The sequence below is a fragment of the Lathyrus oleraceus genome, chromosome 1, assembly GCF_024323335.1.
Source record: "Lathyrus oleraceus cultivar Zhongwan6 chromosome 1, CAAS_Psat_ZW6_1.0, whole genome shotgun sequence".
Taxonomy (NCBI): Eukaryota; Viridiplantae; Streptophyta; class Magnoliopsida; order Fabales; family Fabaceae; genus Lathyrus; species Lathyrus oleraceus.
This window is the reverse complement of record NC_066579.1, coordinates 54,513,283-54,523,460: the sequence shown is the minus strand read 5'-3', so window position 1 is coordinate 54,523,460 and position 10,178 is coordinate 54,513,283. Positions and strand designations below refer to the sequence as shown.

Sequence of the window (10,178 nt, the reverse complement as noted above, 5' to 3'; positions counted from 1 at the left end):
AGATGGAAATGACTTGGATGCCCTTCAACTTGAAAATGGGAGGGAAAAACTTTCCTCTTGTGGCGCCCGCCACAAGGCCATGGCGTCCGCCACAAGCACAAAATGAGGCGCCTTAGTGGAAGTAGTGGGGAACGTGGGAGTTGAGGGAAGTTGAGCTTGGACACGTCATGACAGGGTCTATGGCGCCAGCCATGGGGTAGGCCACAAGAACAAAATGTTGAATTTTAGGGTTTTTGCCTCTTTTTCGCTCCTTTTCTCGATCGGGGCTCCGATTAAAGTAAAAACCTGAAAACAAAGGAAAACATAACAATAACACAACAAAATGATAATAAAACAACTAGAATACATGTGAAATCGGAGTCGAAAATACGGTAAATTTTAGTGTTATCAAACTCTCCCACACTTTAACCTTTGCTTGTCCTCAAGCAAAACATTAAAAAGCTCATAAAAGAAAATTTGTGTAAACGAGTGCTTTAGGTAAAATTCCAAGTTCAAGTCGGGATGCAGTGATAGGTACTAACTGAGTGAACTAAGGGTATCATGATGACACTAATCCGCAAATACGGACATAAACTTCATTCCTATATTAACCAACCCATATTATCCCACAATACCTAGGCCTGCCTCTTCATCTCTTTTTGTGTCCTTTTCATTCAGGCGCAATCACATTAAGCCCGTTATCCGTACATGCTTCATAGTAGAGTGGCCTGTTAGTGATTATGATCAGAGCATGGGGTTTCTGGCACATAAATATGTGTAAACCCTTTTATTGGACCCAACTGTAGTTGCGGGGGATCGGATCGTAATCCGCCCTACCGAGTTCAGTGTCAGATACCTCAGAACCAACTAACAGTGGGTAAGCTTTTCTTTTTCTTTTTCTTTTTCTTTTTGCAGCAATTTTTTACAATTCTTTGGTTTAAATGACTTTGTGAGGGTCACCTATACCGGAGTTCCCTTTTTGCTTTTTTTTTTTTCTGGTTCATTCACTTATTTGCATCGGTCCCCTACGTAAAGGATGCGTAGGTCGGAGGTGACTGCTGAGATAAACTACTAAGGACTTATACAGAAATGATGATTAAGGCCATGGTATATAGGGTTTCGGGAATGATTCCTATATTTACGAAGCTTATGGTGCTAAAACAGATACTGATGTTTCGCAAAGTTCTCCCAAGTCACTGCATCCTTACTCAAAACATATCTTTAAAACCTGAAAACTTTCGTAATAACACTATTTTCTTTTTCAAAAAAATTTCGGTGGGGCTAAAGGTATGGGGAGGTAGGATTGTACTAAAGATATACTATATTTGGTGACTCGTCAGACTCATGCATTATACTAAAAATTAAAATAAACAACTAAAAGGAAATAACAATAAATAAACTATCTAAAAACAGTAAAGAAAAAGCGATAAAGGAAAAACGAGAAAAGCAATAAAGAAAAGACGATAGAGTCTCCTCCCACACTTAAATCAAACATTGTCCCCAATGTTTCGAAATAAGATAAGGGAAGAGTTACTTGACAACCTATTGCTGACCACTAGTGCCCTCGCCATCCTGAGGTGGACGACGGGATCGGGTACGACGACGGTCTCCCTGAACCATCCTCGCCATCAGGGCATCCTGAGTGGTCCTCACCTCTCGAAGGTTACCTATAATAGAACCTTGAGTGGCTTCGATTAGTGCCATGTGTCTCTGGTGGTAGTTTTGTTGACGGGCTTGTGAATCTGTGATCGTTTGCAGGGACTGTAGAACAGTATCGTAGGACCTGTCTGTCCTCCGCTGCGACTCTTGCATGAAGTTCATGTTATCCGCCATTTGTTGCTGGATGGTAGAGAGTAGGTCGTCACGCCTTTGCTCTCTATCCATGTGGTCACGCCACATCTCCTCTGTAATATAGAAGCCAGGAGTGGTACCTGCAGAAGAAGAAGATGGTGCGGTGTGTGGTGGTGAAGGATGATGGGGGGATACATGGGGTACGGGAGATCTCTCTCGCCGATCATATTCATCATCAGTGTCATGTCCCGCCTCATCAGGAATGTTAGGAGGAAGAGGACCCAAAACAGGTGGAGCATCTAAAGCGTAGGTCCAATTCCTTTCATCTCGTACATTTGTACGTCTAGTGCACGGTAAAACAACAGAAGGGATGGCTACACCATGAACCATAAGCATATAGCCTCCTTCTCTCCTCGAGCGACACAATTTCATGTCTCTCAGAAATTTTAGGTTAATTGTGCGAGGAGGTAAGGGTTCTAGGGTAGCCATCTCATCGTGCAGGTTAAGCGCCCGAGCAATAGATGTAATCAATCCACCAAAAAAATCGGTCCCGCTTTATTCAAAGTTAAAGTCATATGAGCAAGCATGAACGGGACTGAATTAATACGTCTATTTGTGAGGCTTCCTTGTAAAAATAGAAGCTCTCTAGCATTAATCTTATTTGGATTCTCCCGGCCAAAAATAGTGCATGCCAACAAATATCTAAAAACTCTGATGGTCGGGTTATGGATAGTTGAGGCAAGAACTCCTTCAAAAGAGTTTATGGAAGTGTTTGATAAACGCTCCCAAAAGGAAAATACCTCAACAGACCATTCGAATTCCAAAGGGGCCTCACAAATAGCACCGTCCCCATGAGGGATTCCTAACAAGATGGCTAGTTCGTCGGTACTGAATTGGTATTCAACAACAAACATTCTAAATTTGACAGTACCAACTGTGCTAGCAGTGTTAGGGTTGACAATATAAATTAAGGAACTCAAAAATTCAATTGTCAACCGCTCATAGGTAGGTTCTTTATTGGAAAAGAAATTATGCGAACCTAAATTATCTAATAAATGAAATATGCTATGAGAGATACCTAAAGTGTAGAGACAGTTTTCGTCAACATACCTTGTCGGGAGGATTTCCCGATTTTGCAACCGTTCAATAATTTTTCTTTGTCTATCCCCTGGTTTCCCTCCTCGAGGAATGAATCCGTTAAACTCCATTTGAAAGCTCTTGAGAAGTGATGAAGAAGATGAAGTGGTTTGTGAAAAGGTTGGATTTTTACGAAATCCGACGGATGAAAATGAAAATGGAATTCGGAAAGATGATTTGTACGGTGTGGTGGTTAGAAAAGTATGAGCTTTTTGTGGGTTCAAGGATGTTTTTCCAAGGTGAAAAAATGGGTTTGAAAGGTTGTAAGTTGCAAAAATGGTGAAGAAAGGGGTTCTGCCCCGACCTTTAACAGACGCTGTGGCGGGCGCCACAGGGTCTATGGCGAGCGCCACAAGGCAAAATCTAGCTGGGCGGGATTTTGGTCCTTTGGTTTGGGCTTCTCTTATCTTTTGGCTTTGAGGGGTCCGGATGGCAATTGTCTTGTGATTTTCCTAGTATCTTTGACTTGCATAATTTTATAAAGGTAAACAAAAAATAAAAATGAAACTGAAACAAAAGTTAAATATAAATAAATAAATAACTGAAAAATTAAAATGCAGATAAAACAAACATAAAACATATATAGATAATAATAGAAATACTAATGTATAGATGTAGTTTATATAATATTCCAAATGCGATAATATAAGATGAGTCATGTAAATACGAGAAATATAAAAAAGAGATAAAATAAGATGAAATGGTGAGATCATATAGTGGGGATGTCATCTTCCTGAGAGGATCCACGGAGCCTGGCTACCTCCTGCTTGAGCTCCGCGATCTCCTGATATAGACAGTCGGCTTCAGTAGCATGGGTGAGATCGGACACTCCCATCTATAAAGTGAGGTCAGCCACCTGAGTGCGGATGTCGGGTGTCTGCAATGAAAGATTATTAGAGAAAACAGTGATTCTGGGAGATGGTGGTGTAGGCGTGTATTCAGCAATGGGTGGTGATCTTGGTTCCTCAACGGTCTCTCCCTGGCCCTCTAGAGCATAACTCCAATTCGCTGGATCATGCACACTGGTCATCATAGGATCTGGAAGTGTGAAGTAATGGATAGCCTCGCTGTCGACCAACAGTCGGAACTGACATGGGTGGAAAGAGGCTCTCCTCATTAACCCTCTGGTCAAACAGAAGTCGATGTCCATGATAGTGTACCCACAGTAGGTCCGAAGATGTAACAGCTTGCGAGACAGACCTAAAGCGACAGCAATCTGCGTGATGATTCCGCCAACATGGATAACTCCTTCGGTAGATCTAGAGATACCGCTGAGACTGTATAATAAAAATTTCCCACATGCTACTGGGTGAGACTAGGATGCATAAAATAATAGGAAGATCTCCTCTTCACTCAGTAGTGTCTCTGCATCCGGTCTTCCCAGGAAGGAATGTGCTAATATCATCTGAAAGTATCTGAAGGTTGGGTTATGTATGACATGAGACAACTGCATAGATGGATCCTGGCTTCCGCCACCCGATATATCACTCCAAAACTTCTCAACCTCCTTACCCAGGAAATATCCCATAGGTGTCTCCGGGATAGCATCAGGAGTGGTCTGGAAACCCAATAAGTCGCCGAACTCTTTCTGGCTGAAGGAGTACTAAACTCCAAAAAGCCTGAAAGCAGCATACCCATCTGGTCCAGAATATGGGTCATAGTCGAATGAACTCAGGAACTCCAAAGTCAGGTTCCTATATGTGTTACTCAAGTCATCAGCAAACTCATCCCAGTGAAGTTGGTGGCTAAGGAATCGGATACTCGGCTTGATACCCAGTGCCTCCATACAGTGCTGATCGGGATAACGTGTGGGTGCCATAGGGTGCTGATACAAAGCGATGTAGCGCTCCCTCTGAGCATTATCTCTATAGGCCACGTGCATGTCATCGAAATCCTGCATCCTGTAAAAGTTAAGAAAGTGATCCTAAAAATGCAAACCATTCAAATCTTAGTCTCAATGCAAAATATGATAAAATAAAATAAAAACAAAATTAAATAAATGCGAAAAAAAGTAAAATGAAAGAAAAACCATGGGTTGCCTCCCACGCAGCGCTTGTTTAACGTCAATAGCTTGACGATTAGAATTTATACACCTGTAGTAGTAGAAATGGATGGATCAATCAGGGTGTGGCTTGAGTAGTATGCTGGAATGTCTCCTCCTTCGTAGAGCTTCAGTCTTTGTCCATTTACAATGAATGGACTACAGGTATCGTTCTTGATTTCTACGGGGGCGGATCTCAGAATCTTGGATACTTCGAAAGGACCAGTCCATCTTGAACGTAGCTTTCCAGGGAAGAGTTGTAACCTAGAGTTAAAAAGGAGAACAGGATCGCCTATATTGAAGTTTTTCTTTACTATTCTTTTGTCGTGATAGGCTTTTATCCTCTCTTTATATATTTTTGCATTCTCGTAGGCAGATTGCCTAAGTTCTTCTAATTTATGAATGTCTAGGGTAAGCTTTTCTCCAGCGGCTAGGTAGTCTAAATTCAAAGTTTTAGTAGCCCAATAGGCCTTATGCTCTAATTCGAAAGGTAAGTGACAGGATTTTCCATAAACTAGTTGATAAGGAGTAGTTCCTATAGGGGTTTTGAAAGCGGTTCTATAGGCCCATAATGCTTCTTGAAGCTTCTGAGACCAGTCTCTCCTAGAAATAGAAACAGTTTTCTCTAGGATTTGTTTTATCTCCCTATTAGATACTTCTACTTGGCCACTAGTCTGTGGGTGGTATGGTGTTGCTACTCTATGCCTAACTCCATATTTTCTTAAAAGTTTGTCAAATATTCTCGATATAAAGTGTGATCCTCCATCGCTTATGACTAAACGTGGTGTTCTAAATATAGGGAGTATATAGTTTTTAAATAGTTTGATTACTACCCTAGTGTCGTTTGTGGGTGCAGCTATAGCTTCAATCCACTTAGACACATAGTCTACAGCTACTAAGATATACCTGTTTCCTAAGGATGGTGGAAAAGGTCCCATGAAATCTATACCCCATACGTCAAAGAGTTTTACTTCCTAAATGTTTCTTAGAGGCATTTCATCACGCCTTGAAATGTTTCCAGTGCGTTGGCATCTATCACACTTGACAATGCAAGCATAGACATCGCGCCACATGGTAGGCTAGAATAGGCCAGCTTGAAGAATCTTGGCGTATGTCTTAGAGGTGCTCGCATGTCCACCATAAGGTGCAGAATGACAATGCTTGATAATATTATTTACCTCTTCTTCTGGAATGCAACGGAGAAAAATGCCATCTTTACCCCTTTTGAAAAGGATCGGTTCGTCCCAATAGAAGTTTCTCACATCGTGGAAGAATTTCTTCTTGCGGTGGTAGTCAAGATCAGGGGGTACTATATCAGCAGCTAGGTAATTAACGAAATCTGCATACCAGGGTACGTTACTTATTGCTAAGGAATTTTGGGAATGCTCACAAGGATCTAGGTTATTATCTTCAATAAATTCTACTCTAGCGATCAGTCTATCATAGGCGAAATCATCATTTATGGGTACTAGTTCTGGTTTTAGATGTTCTAGCCTATAAAGGTGATCGGCTACTACATTTTCAGTGCCTTTCTTATCTCTTATATCTAAATCAAACTCTTGTAGTAATAGAATCCATCGAAGTAATTTGGGCTTGGCATCTTTTTTACTTAATAGGTAACGAATGACAGCATGATCGGCGTAAACTATAATTTTTGCTCCTACTAGATAAGATCTAAATTTGTCTATAGCGAAAACTACAGCGAGTAATTCTTTTTCAGTTGTTGCGTAGTTAAGTTAGGCAGCATCTAGGGTTCTACTGGCATAATAAATGGCATGTAATTTTTTATCTTTCCTTTGTCCTAGAACGGCTCCAACTGCATAATCACTAGCATCGCACATTATCTCAAAAGGTTCCGACCAATCGGGCGGTTTCATAATGGGTGTTGAGATTAACGCTTGCTTTAAAAGATTAAATGCGTCATTATATTTTTCATCGAAAATGAATTCAGCATCTTTCATTAAAAGTCCGGTTAAAGGTTTAGTTATTTTGGAGAAGTCTTTAATGAAACGCCGGTAGAATCCAGCGTGTCCAAGAAAGCTTCGGACTTCTCTGATGGTTTTAGGGGGTTTTAGGTTTTCTATAACTTCTATTTTAGATTTATCTACCTCTATACCTTTTTCGGAAACTATATGTCCTAAAACTATTCCTTCGGTCACCATGAAATGACATTTTTCCCAATTTAGCACGAGGTTCACCTCCACGCATCACTCCAGGATTTTCTCAAGGTTAGCAAGACAATTGTGGAAATCAAATCCGCAAACCGAGAAATCATCCATAAACACTTCCATGATACCATCTAGGTAATCTGCAAAGATTGACATCATGCAGCGCTGGAAAGTAGCTGGGGCGTTACAGAGGCCGAACGACATTCGTCTGTAGGCAAAAGTTCCATAAGGGCATGTAAAGGTAGTTTTTTCTTGATCTTCGGGGTGGATAGGTATTTGGAAGAATCAAGAGTATCCATCTAGATAGCAGAAGTAAGAGTGTCTGGCTAGACGCTCCAACATTTGGTCTATAAATGGTAGAGGGAAATGATCCTTCCTAGTTGCTTTATTTAATTTTCTATAGTCTATACACATCCGCCATCCTCCTTCTAAACGTTTTGCTACATGTTCGCCTTTATCGTTTTGCACGACTGTGATGCCTCCCTTTTTAGTTACTACATGCACAGGGCTCACCCACTTACTATCCGAGATCTGGTAGATTATACCTGCCTCAAGTAACTTAAGAACTTCCTTTTTAACAACATCACTCACTATAGGGTTTATTCTTCTCTGATGTTCCCTGGAGGGTTTTGAATCTTCTTCTAGTTAAATCCGATGCATGCATACGGATGGACTTATACCTTTTAGGTCGAGATATTATATCCTAAAGCTGAGGGATATCTTCGTAAAACGTCTAAAAGTTGGTTCGTTTCCTTTTGGCTCAAGGTAGCACTAACTATAACTGGACGGTTCATCTTTTCATCGAGGAACTCATATCTCAGGTTCTTAGGTAGTTCCTTAAGTTCTAAGGTTGGTTTCTTAGGGCATGGCATAGGATCTGGGGTAAGGGATAAACATTCGTAAAGGTTATCATCGATGTAAGGTTTCTTAAAGTCATCATCTTCCCTTATGAGAGTTGACTGTAACTTAATTGTTTTTATAATTTCTTTTTGTTCTAATTCTCTAACACATTCATCAATGATATCTAAGGCATAACACGAATCTCCCATCACAGGTGCCATAAGAAATTTCAAAAGTATAAATTCTATTTTCTCGTCACCTACCTCAAATGTCAACTTTCCTTTCTTGACATCTATTATGGCTCCTGCAGTCGATAAGAATGGTCTACCTAGAAGAATTGGTATATCATTGTCCTCTTTGATGTCCATGACAACAAAATCAGTAGGGATAAACAACTGACCTATCCTAACAGGAACATCTTCTAAAATGCCTATCGGATATTTAACAGATCTATCGGCTAACTGAAGTGACATCTTAGTCGGCTGTAATTCTCCTAAGTTTAACCTCTCACAAACTGCTAAAGGCATTAAGCTCACACTAGCTCCTAAGTCTAGAAAAGCTTTTTCGATGACATGATTACCCAAAAGGCAAGGAATGGAGAAATTTCCAGGATCTTTATCTTTCTTTGCTAATTTGTCCTCGGAAATAGCATTACATTCCAAAGGCTTCGGATCATCAAGTCTACGTTTGTTGGTAAGGATGTCTTTGAGAAACTTTGCATAAGAAGGTATTTGGGTGATGGCTTCTGTGAAAGGGATTTCTACATGAAGTTTTTCTATAACTTTAATAAATTTTTGATACTGTTTATTGATTTGGGTTTGTTTGAGTCTTTGGGGATATGGTATAGGTGGTTTATATGGTGGGGGTGGTACGTAAGTTTTGTCTTTAGGTTCTTCTCCTTTTTCTCGACCTTCCTGGTTTTCAGATTCCTCTGGTTCCTTTACTTCATCCGGGGCTTGGTATATTCCTTAGAAGTTTCGGGTTCACTCAATCTAGGGTTTGGTGGCTCATCATAAGCGCTCCCACTTCGTAGGGTAATGGCATTGGCTTGTCCTCTCAGATTTTGTTGAGGTTGTCCAGGGAATTGTCCTCCAGGTGTGGTCTGAGGGGCTTGGTTTAAAGCTACCTGAGAGATCTGGGTTTCAAGCATCTTGGTATGAGTAACTATTTGGTCAACCTTGGTTCCTAACTGAGTAATCAATTCGTTAACATGAATGTTTTGGTTCATGAACTCCTTGTTTTGTTGGGTTTGAGCGGTGATAAAATTTTCCATAATTTTCTCAAGGCTCGGCTTTGGTGCCACAGGTTGCATAGGTTGATTTGATCTAGGGGCTTGATAACTAGGTCTCGGAGGTGCATTATTTTGGATTGGGTTATTGTTTTTATAGGAGAAGTTCAGATGATTCCTCCATCCAGGGTTATAGGTATTCGAATATGGGTTCCCTTGGGTGTAGTTCACTTGCTCAGAGTGGGTTTCGTTTAATAGACTGCATTCCGCGGATTGGTGTCCTTTGGTTCCACATATCTCATAATCCGACGAAACTGCGGCTACAATATTCGGTTTTATGCGCATACGCTCGACCTTAAGGGCTAATGCATCCATTTTAGCTTGCATCATGTCTATAGAGCTTAGTTCATGCACTCCTCCTTAGGCTTCCTTCTTCTCAACTGTCGCTCGTTCGACTCCCCATGATTGATGGTTTTGAGCCATATCTTCGATGAGGGCACTAGCTTCAGGATAAGGTTTGTTCATCAGCGCACCGCCTGCGGCAGCGTCGATGGTCATCTTTGTGTTGTAATGAAGTCCATTATAGAAGGTTTGAATGATTAACCAATTTTCTAAGCCATGATGTGGGCATGTTCGTAACAACTCTTTATATCTCTCACAATCTTCGAACAACGATTCTCCTTGGTTTTAGGTAAATCTAGTTATGTGGTTTCGAAGAATGGCGGTCTTACTTGGGGGAAAGTATCTAGCAAGAAAAACTCTTCTAAGGTTATCCCAAGTCGTAATGGATTTGGGTGGAAGGGAATCTAACCATGATATGGCTTTATCTCTGAGGGAAAAAGGAAATAATCTTAAACGTATTGCCTCATGAGAAGCTCCATTGGTTTTAAAAGTGTCTGCTAATTGAAGAAATATTTTTAAATGTTGGTTTGGGTTCTCAGTAGCGAGACCCGCGAATTGTCTCTGTTGCACTAGTTGCAACAGGGATGGTTTA

At 40.8% G+C, this 10,178-nt stretch overlaps 1 non-coding gene across 1 annotated transcript; it reads left to right on the top strand.

The window, feature by feature from the left end:
• Positions 1–9,797: 9,797 nt before the first annotated feature.
• On the top strand, positions 9,798–9,904 carry LOC127116604 (small nucleolar RNA R71). Its single transcript, XR_007801421.1, has one exon. It is a non-coding gene; the product is annotated as a small nucleolar RNA R71 (small nucleolar RNA).
• The last annotated feature ends 274 nt before the right edge of the window (positions 9,905–10,178 follow it).